The sequence below is a fragment of the Diuraphis noxia genome, unplaced genomic scaffold, assembly GCF_037042655.1.
Source record: "Diuraphis noxia isolate RWA-SAM2 unplaced genomic scaffold, SU_Dnox_SAM2 contig0002, whole genome shotgun sequence".
NCBI lineage: Eukaryota > Metazoa > Arthropoda > Insecta > Hemiptera > Aphididae > Diuraphis > Diuraphis noxia.
In genome coordinates this window covers 55,158,841-55,182,487 of record NW_028301712.1, presented here as the reverse complement: position 1 = coordinate 55,182,487, position 23,647 = coordinate 55,158,841, and the positions used below count along the sequence as shown (strand labels likewise).

The window sequence follows — 23,647 nt, the reverse complement described above, 5'->3', positions numbered from 1 at the left end:
GGCGGGTACCATATAGGTACCTAAATACGCGAGCACTGCACACGGTCGACCTAACGATTTCAAGGAAGTGAATTAAATAAGACGGCACAACTTTTCGTTTCAATAGACGTTTTTTTCCCAGTACAGTGCAATGCGCGTGCTGACCGGGCGTGATATATATATAATAATATTATTAATGATAGGTACCTTCATCGTCGATCATAAAGACCAATGTTCAACGATATCCTACCTTTATTGTTATGTGTGTGCAGTGTGCGATTTATTATTTATAATATAACGACGACCGGAAACGATCGAACAGCCCATTGCAACGTTCCGCGTCCGAATGGAAAATGTCAACGGCCACCAGTAACCGGGTTACGATCGGTTCATACTTCATATCATAATACACCTATACCTACAAGAGACTTTATTATTATTATTATTGTTACTTGAACGTTTAATTTACTTTCACCGAATGCACCAATGGACAAAATAATAACACGTTGTTCTTGACGTTACCACTGCAATATGTCTACACGACTCGTTGTTTTTGTTGTTGTTGTTGTTTGCCATCCGTCGTTGGAGACTTTTAGCCTGCAGATGGCGCTGTTGTGGTGGCGTACGCGTGCTTGACTCACCGTCACGTCTCACGTCGTCGCTCGAAGCACTCGGCACTCGGCGCGCAGTTTGAATTTGTGACCGGCACGCGTTCGATCGATATCCCTCGCGGAGTTTTTCAATAATAATGTACATGTGATGTTCCTGTAAAACGATTCATGAACTTTGATTTTTATTTTTAATCCTCACGGTGTTATAAGCAATCTAATTAGTTCAGTTTGATAGGCGGATTTGGTGTGAGTGTGCGTCATTTTTTTTCAATTATTTAAACAAAACTCCTGAGACTACTATTTGGCAAATCTCCTTTACACGCGTTTGATTCGCTAATCAGGTAAGATAACTAACGTTTTTAAAGAAATATTTGTAAGGTTATTATTATGCATAATGCTCTATTTTGTTACCTATTTGTATATATATTATATAACCGGGGCTAACAAATCATTATATACCATACTATATAGTTCATCGATAACCATGAAAAAATAAGAGTACCTAATTACTACTAAAAAGACTAATTATCCAAGCGGTTAATCACCTAGAGATATTTTTGAATAATAATAATATTATAGTTAGATGAATATTTAAACATTAAAATATGTAAAAATATTTTATATATCTTATATTAACCTTAATATATGGTAGATTTGAAAAGGAAAAGAAAAATCATTTAATTGATTATCAATATAATGTTATAGGTTGTATAAATATAATATACTATGTTATATTTAGACGTTAAGGAAAAATATTAAGTTAATGATTCTCTTCAAACAAGAAGACGTATAAACTGGTATATTATCAATTATCATATAGGTATTTATTTATTTCCTTTTATTGAGAGGCCCACTGTACCTATCAACATTTAAGTAAACATTTTATTTTACTAAGTAATGCACTTAATATTTAAACAAATACTGTTAAATTATTTTTATTAATTTAATGATTATAGCAATCTATAAAATAAGCCATAAAATTTAAATTTGTCATTAAAATAACAGCATGAACAAATATTAATTCAAGGTTTTTAGTGGAAAAAAAAACTGTAAATAAAATAACTTATAAATTATAATATTCATCCTTAATGGTAGGCTAAAAACCTGTGTTGTTGAAGCCTTAATAAACTATTAAAAAAATAAAAATATTCATCCTATATAATCATTAATCACCCTCTAACACATTTTTTTACCGTTACTAAAATATTTTAGTAAAAATAGGTTAATAAATATGCATTAATATAGTAGTAAATAATAATAGAGTAATAATTAACTCCAATAAATTTACCAAACTATATTATGTAGTTTATACATACAAGTATAGTCTTTTCGTAAACAGATAAAATTTCTGTAATCTGTACTAACCTACCCTGCTACTGATATTAATTTTATTGTTTACTCGAAGCTTAAATATTTCTAAATGAATCATCCACTAGTTATAAAATGTATTATATCACAAAATTTTAAGCTAATTTATCTTGACATCGATTTGAAAAAACTTGATTATAATGTATTAATATTTAGTGTTCACAATTATGCATAACCAATCAAATTGTCTAAAAATAGATTATTAATGTTATGTTGATAGCAATCAACATTATAATGTACTTGGTTTTTTTGAATTATATATTATGGGTAATAATTCATTGTTGGTTTTATTTATTTTTAAATCACAAAATATTTTTACGATACTCGATAATTATATTTGCTACATCTAATTAGTAATATACTTAACTATTTTAAATACATAATATTCACTGAGAATTACAATTTACAACCTTAATGGTTCTTCATAAAAAAAAATATATATTAAACATAGTCAATACCCAGGAATAATAAGTTGGTATAAATTAGACGGATAAGCCGTGAAAAGTCGATTATAACCCTCGTTGATAATTTATTCCCTTAGGTAATTTAAAGTTAATTGATGATGTGTGTTATTTTTAATTGATTAAAATTAATTTGATAATTTAAAAAAATATTTTTTTGTTTTCTCAATTGAGTGAATTAATTGTATCTAACTACTTTAAATAAAGTGACTACTGACTTTCTAGAATTGTAAGAAAATGTTCCAACTCTCTTACGGATAATATAATATTTATGCTTTTATATTTTTACTGTAAATATAATTGTATTTCATTTTACTAGTCACCTTAAACTTAAAATAATATATTTAAATTTACTATTTGAAAATATGTAGGTACCTGATTGATTAAAATTATAATTGTTGTATTCTACAGATTAATAATATTATTATACTAGACAGTTACCTACAATGTTGTTAATTTAATTTAATCAAACAATCATTGGATTAAATTCTTGTAACAATGTCATATCTACATATTTTTTTGTTTTAAACAATCGTTATTTTTATAATTTAATTGCTTTAATATAAATATTTGATTATTTAGTTTTATTTAATTTATTTAAATATAATTAATAACGAAAATAAATTTAAAGAAAAACTAATTCAATTTTGCGTGTTAGTTGCATCAATATATTTCTGCATAGTAGGCAAGATGCGTGCATCTATGAACTTATCACAATATTGTCAGTATACTAATAAATTATTTTCGGTGTTCTTAAATTAATTTAAAATAAAATAAATAAATTCAGTTTTAACTTTTTCTTTTTCTTTTTCTTTGAAATATCTTATGGATTCATCGTCTGTGAACTTACTATTCGTATAAGGTAAAACATTATAAATTATAAATAAAAACCGGTTTCCTATAGACATTCGATTGCCCATTCATTATTAGGAAACATGCAGAGTAGCACTATTGCCTATTTTTCATTATTTATAAATTATCATGTATTCTTTGTAAAATTGATAACAGAATTAAAGGAACATTCTTGAATTCTTCTCTATTCGTAATCCAGTTATCGAATTAATATTATTATTTTCTGTAACCTAATATTAATAGATAATATTAATTTAGTACATATTATATAATATATATTATATATACATACTATATTTATTATTTATGGACAAAAATATAGTAATTTGCTTTTCTAAGCTGATTTTAAACCATATTTAAATTATTTATGTTGATGACATGAAAATATTTATTTTTTTTAATTAAACATTTTTTTTCTACTGGCAATAGGTTATCTTTTAAGTTTATAAAAAAACCGTTATCAGATAATTAAATAATATTTAAGCATAGGGAAATTTAAAAACCTATAATTGTTTTTTACGGCAAATTTTCCATCTATAGAGAACTTAAATGTACAACAAAAAATAATAATGACACTAAATCGTTTCATTAGTCTGTAAATAAATATTATAATTACGAGTATTTCTAAACTTGGTGAAATAACAATACACTGTGTACGATATGGTCGAATATTCTAATTTAATATATAAATATACATGAGTTAGCTAAATATTGACCAACACACACAGCAATAAATTGTGAAATGAAACTTCATTCATGGTAATTCAGGACGTATTGAACATGTTTAAACATAAAATATGATTTTATTATTTGACTATAATTTATTATATTAGGTATAACTGTAAGACTTCATGAAACTGGCATGTTACTCAATTTTAGAAAATAATATCATGTGTATTAATACTCTTGTTTGAGTAGTATAAATACATGATATTTATTTAGGCTTATATTATTAAATTTTCTTCGCATCCACCCCTATGCTATCAATTGAGTCTTGAGATATTATTCCTAAAAAAAACTATTATCGATGTTATAAAAGCCACCTTACAATATTTTAGTGTAAACATTGAATTAAATAAGTGTTATTGAATACACATTAGGTATTATCATTAAGTGCAGACTTAGAGTACATAGATGATGGATATACATATTATACTCGACGAATGATTCAAGGATGAGACTTACACAAGTTTGAGGTGGACTATAATTTATTATGATATTATTATTGCTAAATTGCTTTATTATTGATTAATGATGTTGTCGTTTTCGTCTTCATAGACAGCGGTGCATATATATATTAAAATAATACTATATTGTAAAAAATAATAAAAAAATACTGTTAAAAACAATAATATTATATTAACTGACGCAGACGTCTTTCATCGCCAGAGTTGCGCGTGACTCATAAACCGCCGCAATATTGTCGCCATGGGGCTACGCGCAAACGAAACAACAAATAATACGCTGCAACCTTCGTGCATTCTATTCTAAAGTGTAGTGTATGCGATTTATCGGAAATAATGATAATAATATGTCCTATGAGATGTTTACTATGCGATGATTCATATATTTATACTAATACTACCTACTGAAACACTTTCCGGTTCCCATAACATTTGCACCTATGTCATATGCCATAAAAATTATGAGTGGATTAACATACGTTCATTAAAAATCTAATATAAGGCGTGCTGTGAAATGTTTTCAAAATAGTATAATATTACAGAGCTTCTTGATGAAATTATAAATATTTCTAAAATATTCAAAATAATTGTCTATAAGTACTTGGGTACTATACTCTAATACCTATTATATTAAAATTAGTATCATAAGTATAATATGTATCATACCATACAATTTAGATACCATTAAATTAGAGATTTCGATATATTTTCAGATTCTGTACATTTTTATTAGTGTTGTAACAAAAATGAACACTTCTTGAAGGTCTGATATTTTAATTACTGGATTTTCTGAAATTTGATCACTAGTACACTACGAAAAATATATACAAAATGATTCACCAAGCGTAGTTCAATCAAATTCTGATTAATTGAATTATCAAATATGCTCAAATACTACATTTTTAAATTCTTGAATTATTTCGTACAAATACTACTTAAGAAGTTTTTTTGTGGCGATACAAACTTCTGTTTTCCAAATCCCTATTTTATTGTAAATTATTTATTGGATAACTTTTTGAAAATTTTGCTGTAATGCATAATTTAAAATTCGAACAAGTTATTAAAATCTATGTTAAAGGATAATAGTCCTCAACAGTGGTTTTTTAAAAATATAAAATACATGTAATATTGGATCTAATTATATTTGACTACTGATTCATTTTTACAAATTATTCTTGAAAATGGATTAATGTTAATCATAAACATTTTCAAATCATCGTAATAGGTAATCCAAATATTTTCAAACGTATCAGCAACAAACATGGACCTGTTATCGTTAGTAATCAAAGTTAAATTACTCAAAAACTACTCGTACGAATTTTAAGTATGATACATAAACGTTTATGATATTTCACTAAATTATTTACAGTAGAAAGGGTAATTCTCATTTGAAAAATGTAAGTTTATATGAGCTTTGTAATACAAAAATCTCAAGAATTTAAAACATGATTATTAATAAGTATATTTGAAAATCCCGAAATTCAGATTTTGAATAAGTACACTATTAGAGAGAAAAAAAGTCTAATTATACATTAGACACGTAAATCATCAATAGGATATAAATACATAGCTAATTATTCGTGTTTCATCTGCAGTAGATGTACCACAGTGCAGTCCTGTGAAAAGCGTTTTCATTAAAAATATTTCTTACATACTTCAAGAAACACGCACCAAGCCATACCGCTCATCTACCTAATAGGAAAAATGTTATTAATCTAAAATTTCAATTAGTCTTCCTCCTATGAATACCTATGGAATCGCATTAGTAACCGTTGTCCGTAATATCTACTGCATAATGATTTATAATAACAAAAATGTGAAACCTGACACCACCGACATCCCTGCTCATAAAATTAATGTATATACCTACACAATATACAGGGGGATTCTCTCGTATCGTAAAACGGATAATATCACAGGAAAAGTGTAATTTTTAAATTTTTAGGAGAAAAACTTAGTCATCAGAAAATGTAAAATAGTATGTACTAAAAATAATTTAAAAAAAGAAGAATTCCTATAATTTCGTATACTCTGAGATAATTCCTGCATGCAGGTTCACGATAAGAGAATCGTCCTGTACTCGAGTCAACACCCGGAGAACCTGTCCTCGTTGCATTCCTCGCCGCCGTCCCAACACCCGAAGAACAGGTATACTACTACTACTAATAATAATATATATTATTGTTATACCAATAGAGTATTCAAGCACCTATATATGTATGTATTTGTACCGATGCATTGCGGGACACGTTGGAAATGATTTTAATCTCGTTGCCCCGACAACGACAGCTTATACTATAGTTAATTATACTTAGAGAAAAAAATAACGCACAATACCTGCACTATATATTTATACCAATAAAATGGATGTTATATGAGAAAAAAGATAACGTTAGTAAACACCGTTTGAAATACTTTGTTCAAATCTCTGTACAGAAGTACAAAAAAATCACACACGTCTTGCATGAAAAGTGAAAGCTAGAAAAAATTGTTTCAGTATATACATTAAACATATTATTCAAGTCTCCGAAAATGTCTCAATTTTATTGTGTTTTATGTGTGAAAGATTCATTGCAACTACGTAAAGTGACATTCCGCAACGCTGTGTGGAATGTCATTTTATCGAAGTGTTCTATTCACCCAAATGGTTTTCCATATTTTAGTGCTACAGCAAAAGGGGTTAAATTTTAAAATGACATCTCAAATTCTCAACCATCGTCGTGACGCGATCAACGTCTGAATACATACAATATTGATGCGATTGTAATTGAAATTTGAAATTCTTACATAGACACGCACATACATGTATCACACACTTTTTGATTTTTATAGATACTTGTATAGTTTTAGTGAATGACAATCATATTGCTATAAAGTATTTTTTCAATTAATATTTATGTACAATAGTTAAAATGAAATGTATTATATGAGTGTCAGTCGGATAGTATGTATAACTAATAAAACTTCATCCAATATGATTCCATTAATTGTTATTGCAGTAAAGTGCACTTTCAAATTAATAAATCGAGTACACTACGCACATGCTAATTTTTTCACATTTACTCGTATTTGAAACAATAATTTCACCAAATGTAATTGTTATTGTTTTTATTTATGTAAGTCGAAACCATAGAGTATATTACTCTATGGTCGAAACTGTCGTTGTCATGCCTTTTACTGTGAACATATCACAATGGAAATATTTAACGTAATTAGTTTTGAGTGAATTTTTATCACGAGCTATAGCTATATCATATTATTATTAATTAATAGACTCAAAGAAATGTAATTTTCTTAAACATTTGAAATCATAAAACAAGTATTTTTTATAGGAATAATAAATTATCCGTTTATATTTTGGTATATGAATACATTGATATTTGATTTAAACCATGGTATACCAACATGATACATAATAATAATTATTGTAGTACAAAATAGTCGAGCAGATCATTGATTTTGTACGTATGTCTGTTTTTACTTAAGAAGTTAGGATATTATAAACACGTAATGAAAATATTCTGAACAAAATGTGTTATGATAATTTACCATTTACCTATATTATAATAAGACAAATATTGTTGACACTCCTCAGATATGACTTATGAACTATGTGACTATCTCTACTTGGTGAAAAAACTTGATTGTTTAGTGTTTTTCGAGTGAAATTATATTTATTTTTTTAAATTAAGAATAAGCCCTCGGCGACATCGGCCATTGGGAACAATGAAATTACATTATTTACATCTTTAATTTACAGAATTTACATTTGAATAAGTGTACATTTTTTTTTTTTTTTAATTTTGTTTTGAAGTTCTGCCAATGAAATGAAGTTGAAGGTGACTGCGAGTGAAGAGTTTTTGTGGCCAAGTGATTCTGCCAGGTGTTCAGGAAGATTTGATTCCAATCTTGAATCGGTATAAGATAGACATTCAGTCATAATGTGTTTGACTGATAGGTACGTGCCGCAAGTTGTGCATATCGGGGGATCGTTTTTACTCATTAAATAACTGTGAGTGATCTTGGTGTGGCCGATCCGTAGTCTTGTTAGTATAACTTCAAATTTTCTAGGAAGGTGTGTGTGTGGGATGAGGCCATGAAAAAAATCTTGTTTAATTTCGTGTAGTTTAGTGCGCGCGGAATTCCAGTTTGCCGGAATTATATATTATTTTGAATAAACAATAAGAAATAATAATTTATAAATCGAATTACTAACCTAACCTAACCTAAGCCCGGCGACTAAGGCTATTAGCTGTCATAATTTTTTATTGTATACGTTATGTATGCATAGGTATAGACATAATGGTATACTATATTAATTATGAAATATGTTTTTCTTGTTATTTTATACTGCAGTGTCGACCGTTGTACTTATTATAATCTTCAATAAATTCTTCGTCTCCAAAGTCAACAAACTGCTGCAATTTTATGCACGACGGAATAGTTTTATTGAGATAACATAAAATTGTCAGAAACACACGCTTTTCTCAGAAACAGTATTTCTTGGTAAGATATTATTATCACGATACATACCTAACATGATACATAGACTTATCAAAATAAGCGTTGAATAATCTTTTAAATATTTAATGACAATATTCATATATGTTTTATAGTCAATATACAATATTATAATGACCAATATTATAATCTGCAAATTGCTATGATTCAATTGCAATTGTTGATTACATTTTTTTTGATAACCAACTTAATTGCAAATTAAAGTTTTTTTACATAACCATGATAAAATATATGGTACAGTGTTATGAATAATATGTTTAACGATGAGAAATAAAACACCACGCTGTCCGTAAAATTAAGAGCTATAGGAAAAGGTTACATGATTCAGACACAAGAACGATAGTTGCAGGGCTATAAACAGTATGAACACGCACTTGTACGTTGCCATATTATAATATAATCGTGAGTACGCAAAACTACTCTTCACAATATTATAGAATGTCAAAAGAAACTCGAATGACATAAAGAGTGAAACGTTGAAACGATAAACATCGCGACTTCGCGAGAGACAAGAGCTGCAATAAAACATACGACACGAAAATACGTATAGGTATACAAAGATCTTATACCTGGCTGTACGTCATACAATATACAAACGTGTTAAACTAAAAAGTCTTAAATCGTACAGGTGTTTGCTGTATATGAATTGTGATACATAATACCAGGCAATGGAGACGGACAAATCTTTAGTGAAAAACTATAGCCTAGCAAAAAATCGACCAGTGTAAATGGAATATCGTCTGGCCACTTGTACATTAGGTAGCCAAGTCCCACTGATGTCTTGAAAATTACAATAATATAGCATACTTCAGTATTACACTACTGCATGGTATTAATATCATATTATATCGTGGTCACATTCGTTGGACGGACCTAACTGGTAACCGACTCCGAGTGACCATAATCGGGTAGCGCCAAGTGGGAGACATCGGAACTTGTTTCCCAGAAGAACGCCCGAAACAATGCTTTAATAGGTATGACTGATCGTTCAAATCTTTTCGTTTTGATGTCACGTACGTGAATATAATATTATATTTACACTGTGCCGGACCTATTCTGCATACTATTATTAGATACACTGCTCCGTAGTTCATCTGCATCATCATGTCAGTAAGTATATTGTGAAGCATATCGATTTCGTACAGTTGTTTTTACCTTTACCTACGTAACAATGGAGAGAAGTTGCCTATTTTTAAACTTGAAAAAGTATGTACCTATATAACAATACTTTCTGTAGTTTATTTTAGTTTTTAAATTATAATGTTTTATACACTTATAATTTTCTTGACAATTATTTAAAAATCGAAAAAAAAACATTGAATATTGTAACATTTGAGTTAAATATTATATTAAGTAATTCACTTAAATATTAAAATAAACAAAACTAAATGAGAACTGTTGAACCTTGAACATAAATTTCCATGGAATGTACTTGTAAGACAGATTCGACATATGCGTATGACCATGTGAGACGCCGATACCTCTTCAGCTGCTCATAACAATGAACGTATTGAACGTGTAAAATCGGATTGTAAAGGCGGTGGGTGATGTTGAGGTTGTATAGAAGATTTTTTTCATAGGGTTGTGGTTTTGTTCAACTTTGTTTATCTAGACTCTAGAGTTTGGCGTTACCCAATATTTTTCAGATTACATATTTTATTAATTTACCATTTGAAAAAAAGTTATTACAACTCGATAAAAACATAATATAATTATCATTTTTATAGAGATAATATTATAGGTATCATTTATAGATATTTATTTCAATTCCATTTTGCATGATATTAGAATATTGATTGCATTATCCATACCTAGGTAATAGATATTGCAAAAAATACATGCACGGTCGAAATGCATATTTTTACCACTATATTTAGTAATTATCATAATAAATTAATAATATTCCATCGGCATATTCCAACAAGACTTTCAAAGTTTCAAAGCGGAAATATTTTGCTACGAAAAAAAAAAATTCAGATGCCACTTAGTATGTTAATATTAATATAATATACAGGATATTATATTTATTTATTTTATATATATATATATATATATAATTTGTTTGGACTTAGGCATAAAAGTGGGAATAAATAAATATTCATGATTATGATTTTAATACATCACGCGCGGTATTTCGGTTTTAAATGGTTCTGGTTTTGTTAATTATTTCAGTTTGTTCGTGTATATTTATGTACTGCCTGTACTGCAGTTACGTTCGGCAATGATTACATTGATTACAAGCCCCACGGCACGAGCTTGTTTTCTCGGTTTGAATCTGAAGGAAAATAAAATAATATATTAATATATAACTACACGCTTCAGCTGAGTTTGTGTGCAACGGCGACGTGCAGTGCGTAACGGTTTTAACTGTTTTACTTTTTTTTAACACGAAGGTATACGTATAGGTATTTAAATCTGTTCGGAGTTTGAGAACGAACGTGTGCAAAAATCGTTAAACACAGCTAAACCGGTTAGTCGCGTGGTGGATTTGTCAAAACTTTTTTTATAATATTATTATTATTATTCAAATTGTTTGATAAAAAATTATTCACGTGCTACGAAATATATTATGTTATGTATTATATCACACACCGGCACGCCTTATAACGGCGACTATCGTAATATTATTACGATGTCATATCACTATTATGTTATATATACATATGATACTGTATGTTGATTGGCATGGGCCGTATCGGTCGCAGAATTTAAGGGGAGTATTGACGCTCAACTATGCGATCTTGTACAATTTTTTGTCCACGCCCTCTTTGTCCGAGCGTTTCGATAACTTTCAGCTTTGTATACGACCTAGACCTGTATTGTTTTTAAATGTCAATCGCTCTAGTCCTTATGCGATCATATTAATATACTTATGAACATAAAAGTGTTCAATGTATACAACAACGCAACAAAAAATAAAATATCAACAATACTCAACAAAGCTTTTTAATATATTCTGAACTTCTAAAATATATGTTTTATAAATCACGTTCGTATTGTTTCAATTAAAAATCACCAAATATATTAATTTTTATGCTTCTCGAAAATGTAATATGTAAGCAAATACAAAAGAATATCCACATGATTAGATTATACTATAACCGAATTTTACAACTGAGCACAACACTTGTTTTTACTTTTGTACTAGGTTTATTAAAAAAAATCTGTTGAATATATTATGAATACTAGATTCGTTTCAAAATAAAGCTGTAATAAATAATTTTTATTGAATGATGTTTTTTAAGCACGTTGTCTACGGAATCACGAGATTCCTTATCGTAACAACTTAAGGGGAATTATTATATACGTAATTCATAATTAATAAGTGGATGCACTTAAGTTTTTTTGAGATTTGTTGAAATTAAATCTGAATCAGGAATATTTTAAAATTTAAGTCCGTGATGTTTGTAGGTTTTTTGGTGCATAAACACCATGATCATTGATCATATACACGCGCATTCGTATGTTAAACGCTTAAACGGGGTTTATATTTTATAGTTTACTTTCAGCTTGAAAATAGCGAATATCTTTTCGTGCATATTTTAATATTTTAATTGTCAGTTATTAGTTTTGGTCGTTACATGTGGTGGTTCCGTTAATATTGTGGAACGATGTTGTACAGATGAAACCAAATGAACCTCGTAGGCAACCGTATAATGGGAAAAGCAAAAAATTGTCACTAACAAAACTATTTTCAACACGTCTCATTAAATTGGCTTTACACAAAACATGCATTTTCATTCGAACCTGTCTATAACGTACGCTGTTATGCTAAATATATATATTTATACGTATTATATTAGTTATAAAAGTTTAAACTGTCGTTATCTTGAATCACTCGTGAAATTTTGTGTGTGGAATTTATATAGGTATGTAATATATTACCACATGTCCACATACAATGTGATATCTGAAAACGTTTTGAAAAAAAAACACAAATATTCCTACAACTATACAAAAAAATAGCGACAATGTAATTTATTATACACATTATATGATATTTTAAGTGGGATAAATGGTATAGATATTAAACACGTAATGTATAGAGTTAAGTCGATTTAACAATTATTGCAGTCGTGTCAATACGTAATAACATAATGGTGATCGCTCAGCAGTCGTCTAAACGCCATCACGAGACATGCGTGTGTTGAGGAAATCGTAAAATTAAAAGAAAAATATAGCAACTAGGTATATAATATATCCCGAACGATATAACTGTGGCGTACCCAGTCGTTTGAAAATTTTTACGACCGAGTTCAATCAAGCCGAATTATCTGCACGAAACGTGTTTAATATGCGTGTTATTATTACTACAATTATTTACACTCTGGACGAAACGACTTATCTTGCAAGCCGTGCTGCAGCTTAACTTATCGGAATGGGAGAACTCTGGGGTCAAACTGCTTGGTCACCGCCGTATATAATAATATGCTGTGGACTTGTAGTATGTGACAAGTCCTAACTCGAACGTATATATATACAATAATATTGTGTGCACATCATCGGAGGAGGAAGACAAATCGTTTCTCGTCGGTCGAAAGCGCAAAGTGCCCGAGGTTGATTAAAGTTTGGTTTAATTAAACTAAGGTGGGGGTGCTGGGGAAATGGACTTTAATCGTGATATCAACTGCTTCATAGTGGAAAGATGTGATTTAGAGATAGCTTTCCTTTACTACGCATTAACTATTTAACAATCGCTGACTTCTTATAATACAACTAAGTATACATATTGTGTAGTAATTTGATGAACACAATAATGATAGGTATGATATTTGACTATAAATATTTTTATGTGTGCCTGTTTATCGTATATTTCATTATTACAATATCACTGCGAATCATCGTCCATGCGGTGACATCGAGATCAAATTGTTTAATGGTCACAACTGAAACGAGAAATAAAATCTATATAGTTATAGATTCTGGCGGCGAAAACACTTAGAGAATAGACATGCCAGAAGAATAAGAATATGATTATAAATTGCGTGTCACTGTGTCAGCCGTTGCTCAATTTGTTAATATACCTGTATCGAGTGTATACCGATGTATATTATTATTACGCTCATAATATAATAATATGAACATTTAATTGTTCGTGATCATTTGACGAGAGAACAGAAACAAACTAGACCGTGCGTCGTTCGTGTATATCATATCGGTCAGATTTCAGAACGGACAGAACGTATACAGTATACACCCATTTAATTCGTCTGCAATTCATGGCCGTTTACAAGTTTTATTATAATATGGTTCGCGTGGTGCGACTTCCGCTAGAAAATAATATAATTGCTGATTGTGTTATGTGGATCGGATTTCTTTCACTGTACGGCTGAATATAATATCCATGATGTAGCCGAGTAACGAGGGAAGTGTGTTGTTTTCGCAACAGTAGCTTCGAATTATTATTTGCTGTGGCCCCGTGAAAATAGGCCAAGACTTGGGTAGTAAAGTTTGCACACTATTATTATTGTTCTTTCCGAATTCGCTATCCCAGAATTAAAAATCTGCGCCGCACGTGCGATTGCGGACATATGTTTTAAGTGCTAACATATTTTAAAGAGGTAAATTTCTAGGAAAACAGAACACCGACGTTATATTATTATTATTCTATGAGCGCACCCATTGTGCATATATCATTAGATATATAGGCTAACTGTGTCTTCCTCATATTTACCTTGACGGTCGTTCTTTCTTATTCGCAACATTTATTATAATAATTGTAAATCAGCCGTTCAGGTCGTTCTTATTCATATAATAGTATTACTTTACAAATAAATTGTAATGTACGTTTTGCCGACCTTCTGGTTTCTACGCATCGTACTTGATCATGAAATATACAATAAAATAATACTACATAATGTAATATAATTATATAATAATCCTCAGTAGTATTGACTTTGGCGTGATCGCTTGTTGTTTTATAATACCATTAATGTTTACGTATGTCCCATAGATTATTAATTATTATTTATTAATATATTTATAATAAATTATTATATACAAATAAACACATACCTAATATATTGTACAAAATTTCCGTGTGGCGTGTACAGTCATAATAGCCGAACGTTTAAAGATTTTCGCGTTTATCTCGTTCTGTGGCTGTGATATTATACTTATTTCAGAAACAAATAAAACAATAATTAATTTTGGCCAAATATTTTATACGACGTATGTACACACAATATATCTTAATTATTATATCGTATTTTTATGTGTTTTATTTTTCAATTACACGTAAATATATAAAGCTATTTCGGAAATCGATAGAACAGTTTGGTTTATGTATAATGTAACTCTAGCTACGTCATAATTTTATCATCCGATAGGGAAAATTCTAAATTATGCTGCGGAATACTGAAAACGGCACATGAAGACAAAGAGGACGCAAAGATGCGCACGCCCGCCGCCAAACAGTGTGAAGAAGTGATAATATTATAATAATAACGTACACTCGGGATGATCGCTAAGCCGTGGCCATACTATATACATGCAACTACTCGTGCAAAATAATAATAAATAAAATACCATCAAGTATACGATTACCTACAGTTCAGTTAGTACAAAGTGGTAATAACAACAACCAATACCCGACGATCGAATAAATTCCACGCAAATTTTAATAGAAAACGATAGGTGGTGTTTGCCACGAAAAAAAAACGCACATTTTATTACTAATGATTACATGTTCCCGTCGACCGTCGTATAGGCTTTATTGCGTATTATTATACATATACATATCATCATACTCACACGCGCGATGTGTAGAGATACGAGCACATAGATAACACGTGTTCACCGTACGACCATATACCTCTCTCGACGACAAACGTCTTTTGTTCGTCGCACGATTTTTTTTTCGGCATTCCGTTTCACACGCGCACACATCACACAGCATGTTATAAGCACACAGTTTTTATATAATATTATTTTTCTCCCGCGTATGTGTTACACTTCTTGTTGCTTTACAGCAACCGTGTGTCGGAAACAGGACCGGAAAAGGCGGCGAATTTTCGTGTGCGTAGTGGTGTTGCGACGCTGTGGGAACACTGGGATCGATTTCCCAACTCGAGCGGTCATGTTAGTTGGTATGATAATATGTAGACCATAATAAACCGTGAGCCACATCTGCCGCCGAACCATACAACCATACAAGTCTCTTGCAAAAGCCATTTAGTGGCTGAAAGTGGTTTTGGGCCCTCGGTATATATTATACTAAAATAATGGTTTATAGTGTTATACGAACTGGACCCTAACATTATTATTTATTAGTGTACCTATAGGTTAGGTTAGGTACCTACTATACATACTATATATTATAGACTAAATAGTCATTACTTATCATCGCGACGACATTTACAAGTATCTTAACAAGCTTCGATGTTCCAATAATCACCACATTTTATTATATAAATATTATGTCAATATGTGTATATTGTGTCATAAAGATTATACCTACATATAACACTAAACATTGTTAGAATACCATAATAATATATTATAACCGGTCCAGTTCGAATATCGAGGTGTCACATTCTGCTTATGGTGTTGCCAAATATGTTACCGATATCCGTATAATTTGGTATAAATCAATGACATAATACAATATACAAGTTAGATGGATAATAAATATATACTTCCAAATGAATTTTCGGTTGTATCTATACCGTATATAATATATATTATTAATTTATTATGTATATGTTGATGTTATACCACATCATATTTTGGCACATCAAATGTTTCATATGCAATGATATTAAAAACGATTTACTGAACCGTTTAAAATTCACGAATGCATTAAATGTAAAATATTATAAGGAATTTTTGACGGATAATAACAAATAATAATTTTGTGGAGAATAGAGAATAATAATATATTATAATATGGTTACGAGCTCAAATGACGGTCTATATAATATATGTATAATGTAAAAAAAAATAGAGATCTTTCGCTTATATGGTTGGTAAGCCTACACGAAGCTTGTGTGTGGGCTACTGCTGCCGTATATAATGTAATAATAATATGATATTATATATATTATGTTTAGTAATTGATGTATATTATTATTAATTATTATAATGGATGAAGATTTGAGTAGCGCGTGTAGGCGCCCGCCCGGTTTTTCTATAACCCTCGTACACCGTCGAGACACGCAACACACACACACGACATTTTGCCGTTTGCCCGTATATACCTACATATCGTTATTACATACTTATTATTGTTAATATCATCATGAGGAGTAAACCGTCGTCCGAACGCAACTTTATAACATCGTAATTTATTCCTCGCAGCCCCGGCAATATAAAACGTCTTCCCCCCGGCGATGTCGTTCACGAGTAAAACGAGAAAGCTGGGTAAAAAAAAAACGAATATAATAATATTGTTAAAACAAAATAATAAACGTATATAGGTATAATACTCGTACAATTTCTGGAGATGCAGGCATCGCCGAGAGGGAAACGATAAAAATATGTGCGTATAATATTATGCACGTACCTACTCCTCGTATGAAATGCACCTAAAAGTACGATGTACGCCGCGTAAGCTGTACAACACAATGGACGAGCATTATATTATTCTATATTAATATGTATTATTATCATGATATATTTTCATTTTGTTTTTGCCGTCGCATGCGTGTGTGTAATTTCCGCGTGTTTTTACAAGAAACCGCGTGAGATTTCCTGTTGCGGCGATGTTCTTCTGGTGTACAAATGTACAATACAATATATAATAATATCATAAGATTTTAGTATATTATATTATAATACGTCTGTGTGAATATTTCGAATTAAGTTCTTCTACACTCGGAAACTGGGAAACTTATTCTACAGCGTTTTCACTCGGCTCATTTTTCCACCATTGTATTTTTTATATAATGTTACAATGTATGTAAAATAATATAATGTACACAATTTTTATTCGTGAAAAGAAAACTGCGAATCAACGCTACTATATAGTGTCTAAAGTCAAAATCTGATGTCCTACCGACCGTCCTGTGGAGCTGTTTTATAGATTGCGCACTGATGTATATATTGCAATTCATTAGTTTATTGCGAATATAATATTATTATAGTCTCGAGGACGAATAACATAATAATCGATCTCGCACGCACTAATTCAAGATGATAAATTTTTACTATTGTCGTTGGTAATTGTAACGATTAATTTTATCGCATCTTTGGTTATATTGTATAACGACAGTTTACACACATAAAAAAAAAAAGTCTTAACACAATGTTTCTCATTATAATTTATGATTTTAATGATTATATAGTAGTTGTAGTTAAGTGTATGAACAATAAATACGTCATAGCTCTTGTGATGCGCAATTATTCGACGATAATATAGTGGTAAAAATGATTTGACAAAAATAGAAGTTTATGTAATACGTGAGTACAAATATAATACCAAATAAAGATGGTAATAATATTTTAAAATCAAAGACAACCAACAAATTAGAATATTTTTCACATGATCAAACCAAATTTTAATTTGATTTAAATACATGATCATGGCATTAAAACCGTAAACCGTTATGATTATTTAAAATACTACAAATCGATGATGTTAAGTAATTAAAAATAATAGTTATAAATATTTAACATTATAGTATTATGTATTATATATATATATTATAATTATATATTATATGTATATACGGTTTATATTCGACGGTCGTAAATTGAAAGTGTGCAATTAGCCATTACCGTAGATAATCTACAGTAAAAACTGCGACATAACTCTTAAAATATCATCGATTATAAATGACGTATACCTACCTAATACTACATATTTAAAAAACCTTCGTGGGAACGGTTATAATTAAAATTCGAGGTTCGAAAAAACACCACTCAATTTAGGATGTAATAATAAAATCCAATAATACTTCATGTAGTTACCTATATTAATTCACCCGTCAATAATTTTTACGTAACTTTTTATGAAGATTTGAATTCAGGACGACCTTATGATTAACTTGTTCAAATAAAAAAATGCATGTCAAGGATTTAATATACATGTTGACAGTATTACCTAAAAATATAATAGATAAATAAATAACATTATAAATAGGTAGTAAATATATATATATCTATGTTTGTATTTTGAACTTAGTTAGATAAAAAATAAAAATAAAAAGTACCTAAATCCTGATTTTGGTGTGATTTCATTGGACACTCGCTCCATAAAAGCGTCAAGTTCTCGAGCATATTGAATATACAATATTGAATAGGTACGTTGTTTTTGCTTGAAGATATGTTTATTCCTTTAACATCTAACTTTACTTGTCATAATAACTTTTTACTATACATAGGTAAACAGATTGTGAAATACAGTATTTTAAACTTAAAAAAACTCTATAAAACCAAAAAAATACCACGTAACTATACATAACATGTTTAAGATGCCTTTATGACTATAATAAGAACCATTGTACCGTAAAGTTTCATCACTAGATGGATTAGTCTTTTTTCAATGTATAGTACAAATAAGTTATCAATCGATTTTAGAAATCTGTAAGAGTTATATATATGATGGGTATCGGGTACTTTAAAAAGTGTATATATTTAAAATCCACGAAATATTTATTAATGATAAAGACATTTATTATTCAGTCGCGATCAATTTGAGCATTGTGCAGATCGAATTATATAGTTATATGGTATTGTCGTATTGACCAAATGTATTGACCATCAATAGATTAATGAACGAATAAAAATATGAAATTTCTTTAAAATATAAATAACTTTATGATAATAGATAACAAATAATAATGCCCATCATCATATACGTATCAGTGCAAACAGACAACTGTTATCAAATAACATTTCAAGACAGGTATTTTTTTTAAATTTTTTTTAATATTTATATTTATACGATTTTTCACATACCTACTGCATTATTCGTATTTATTTAAAGAGTGCGTGTAGTCTCGTAAGTAATAAGTATCGACTGATCATATAATAATAATACACGTACCTATTTATGAAACGCGTTATACGAGAATGGATCCGACGGCGGGAAAGCAATAATAATTGACAATTAATCGAAAACTGAGTATGATGACGGTTTATCGGACATCGGGAAATAGAAAACCAATTGACACATCCTTTTTTGTTTATTTTATATATTATTCTATCATCGTTACAATATCGATAGATATATAATAGTTGTCGATATACACGGTGACATACGGCGAGATGGCCGAGATGAATCACTGCAGTTTCAACGAAATCGTATTTGTGCTAAATAAAATACGTGCCGGTTTCTCGCTTTCAATAATATTATTATTATATACTCACATTACACCAGCGGCGCTCGTCGTCGGGTCGGAATCCTTTTTTGTTTTCTGTTGTTTTTTTTTTTTGTGGTCACGTGAAAGTCGACAAAACTACCCATAATATAATATCATTGTGAGAAGTCATAATAATAATAACTTACTGTTCCTAATCTCCTCAGCCACCCTGTCATCACGATGTTAGTTTTCGGTGTTACTACCAGTATCTATTATTTTCTTTCTTTTCTATCGCATTATTATTTGGTGCTTAAACTTTTAGTTTCCGTACTTGTACGACCGTTGTGTCAATATCACCTTTTGCGGCTTTCAATGGGTCACAGCCGTTTGTTGTCAAGCCTTTTTAATTGTTGCCATATTTGCTTACACCGTAGCGTAAGTCAGCTCCGCCAAACGTCTCATGTACAGAAATCGAATCTTCGATCGCCATTCATCCTTTTGTGCCATATCACTCATCGCTTAATTGTGCTGTTACCTATTTGATACTGCGTGCGTTAATACTAGGACTTAAAATTTATTAAATATTCTTTTTATTTTCATGAGTCCAATCGTTGTGTGGTACGATTTGTCGGCTCCCAACTTACACATAAGAGCTCCGCACATCATCACATACAATAATAATTTGTAAGTGGCTTGGCTTGCTGCATCAGTCTTCATGCAACGTGAGCACGGGTCGCCAGCTGCCACTAGTTCCCGGATGGGTGACCACCCAGGTTCTTAGTAGAAAACACCTTGCCACACTACACATGATTTTGACAACCAACTTTACTAACCCCTACCGTAACCCCTACTATAGCATATGAGCCCATAGCTACCGGACTCAAGACCAAATAACAAAAATAATATAATAATAATTTGTAATAATATAATATGATTACTCGTATTGTACTTCCTCGTCAATATAGGAATTCTGAAATTTGAGTAGAGTCTGAAGCACACTGATGAGGTGGTCGTCTTCGCACGCGTGTGACAAATAAGATATACTTATTACCGCATGAAAAGACGTTTACCGCTTTTCACTACTCAACGAATAAAAAAAAAGTTTCCCGTTAATCATAACGTGACGTACGTTTCACCCGAGTGCAAAACATCTATTATAACATTTAATATTATGAAATTAATACTTGCCCTAGCTGCATACACGCAATATAATAAAAAATAATAAAACGTTCGTGTCCGTCCGGTCACTGGACCGCCGAGAACCGCGTACAACAATGCGCATCGCTTGGCCGATAAATACCTCATATATTATTATTATAATATACAATTGCTGGCACCATCATATAATGATATCGTGTATGATATTATATACATTTTTTATCATAAAAAATACAATAAAAACATTCGTACGGACCATCAGTCAGTCAGTCAGTCGATATCCGTGAGATTTAGTTTTACAGGTGCACAATATTATTATATTATACGATATTGAAGGATATGATTGGAGAAGAAAAAATAAGTTTTTCCGCGCAAAACGGGTCGCAGAGATATTTTTCCAACAGTTTATTTTGCTGTATTTGTTTTGCACACCTAATACCTATTCTGCAGTAATATTAGTATAATAAAAATCTGTCACCGCATACGTATAGACTGTCATGTGTCATTTCCCCATTTTGAAGATTTGTAATAATGTATTTTATATTTTATATTGCTATTTACCATGCGAAAAAAATAAAAATACGGTGGAAAATGTCTACGTGAAAATTCGGATGATTGCCGCCTATTTGTTTGACAATCAAAACGACACAACGATAACAGTTCAATAGTGACAGACACTGGCAGTAGTGTATATTATAGTGTATTTTTTTGAGAAAAATGTAAAACAATGTAATTCACCTAGCAGAGATTTTCTCAGTTACCTATTTAATAATATAATATGATTCGTGTTAGGAGATAAATATAAAGTAAGCAATATGTAGAACAAAACAATCGGAATCGATAATATTTTACGACTCAGTGTTTGAAAAAATTAACATTAATACCAATTATGATATTATAAAAAATACCGTAAATATAATTATTATATTGAAGAATAATCAATAAACTTCAATGACCAATTATCAACAAATTTAAATTATTAATTATTAACAAACTTAAATGACTAATGAGTAATTAAAAAGCTAAAAATACTTTATAAGTTTTAAATTTAAAAGAAATATTATTGTTTTTTTAAATATATTTATGACCAGCAATTATCATAATGTAACATTAATATCTATTAAATAAATTGCTAACTTAACTATGGCAATTAATATACAGCGTAGTTATAAAATAAGATACTAAATGTTTGAGTGTTTGAAAAAAAAATGTCTATATAATCTTAGAAAAAATTACAAATGTTATAAAATTTTTGAAAATATATTTTTAAATACGTAGGTAATAACTTTTATACAAGATCAAAATTTAATGGGTGTAATATTACTGTCGCAAATTAATGACTGAAGTTGTTATTGCTTTTACTTTCTAACAGTTTCATAAACTCAATCGTTTAATTATATTCAATAAAATTATTATGGTTTAAGTTACTATATAGGCATATAGTACTGTTTCTATTCACAAAGATTTGTCTTGTAACGTATTAATATAATATAATATTGATTATCACTTATAAGTTATAACAACATGTTATCCCATCTTTATTAACTATACCTCCAAACAACATAATAATACTATTTTACATTGGAAGTCTTTTCAAACAGAACATTTACTATTTAGTACGTATACCTACTTAATGCTTAAGTCGTTTAGCAATGACTATAGGAGTACCCACTTTCTAGTGCATTGATAATATGAATAATAATTATACATGAACGAGTTATATAGGTACTCATACTATATATATAACATTTGATAACATTTATTAATCACGTAGTATAAAATAGATAAGATTTTGTTTTAAATAAAATCCATTGAAAGGTTCACTTTAATTCTAATTTAATATTTCCAAAAATTAAATATTGAAATGTTGTACTATGAAATTACACTTTTTAACAGCATCAGATCAGTGACACCCTAATAATCTTTAATACTGTCCTTGAATCTTACTGTTAATAAAAAATAATTATTACTATAAAATACAATTAAATAACTAATGTAATTATTAGTTATTATTAGTGCAATAAACTAATAATAACTAATAATTACCAATCAAATTAGAAATAGTTTCGGTTTTACTCGAAATTGACTCTATCATTTCATGACTTATATACATTATCTAGTTAAGGTTGTCAATGTGATGGATGTTTCAATCGTCTTTTGGCATATTTCAAGGTAAAACACAACAATATAAGCAAATATAATGAACCATTAAATTTTAGACGTTTCCTTTATAATAATATAGATATATAATTGGATGAACTTGGTGAAAA

General features: G+C 29.7%; 1 protein-coding gene across 2 annotated transcripts in view; it reads left to right on the top strand.

Moving 5' to 3' along the window:
• Window positions 1-651: 651 nt before the first annotated feature.
• MESR3 (misexpression suppressor of ras 3) overlaps window positions 652-23,647 on the top strand; it is a 37,509-nt gene continuing 14,513 nt past the window's right edge. The window contains exons 1-2 of one of the 2 annotated variants that reach the window (XM_089220103.1): window positions 652-931; window positions 6,509-6,603. The gene's annotated coding sequence lies outside the window, so the exon portion shown is untranslated. The remainder of the gene's footprint in view (window positions 932-6,508; window positions 6,604-23,647) is intronic. The other variant, XM_089220102.1, reaches the window with a different exon arrangement.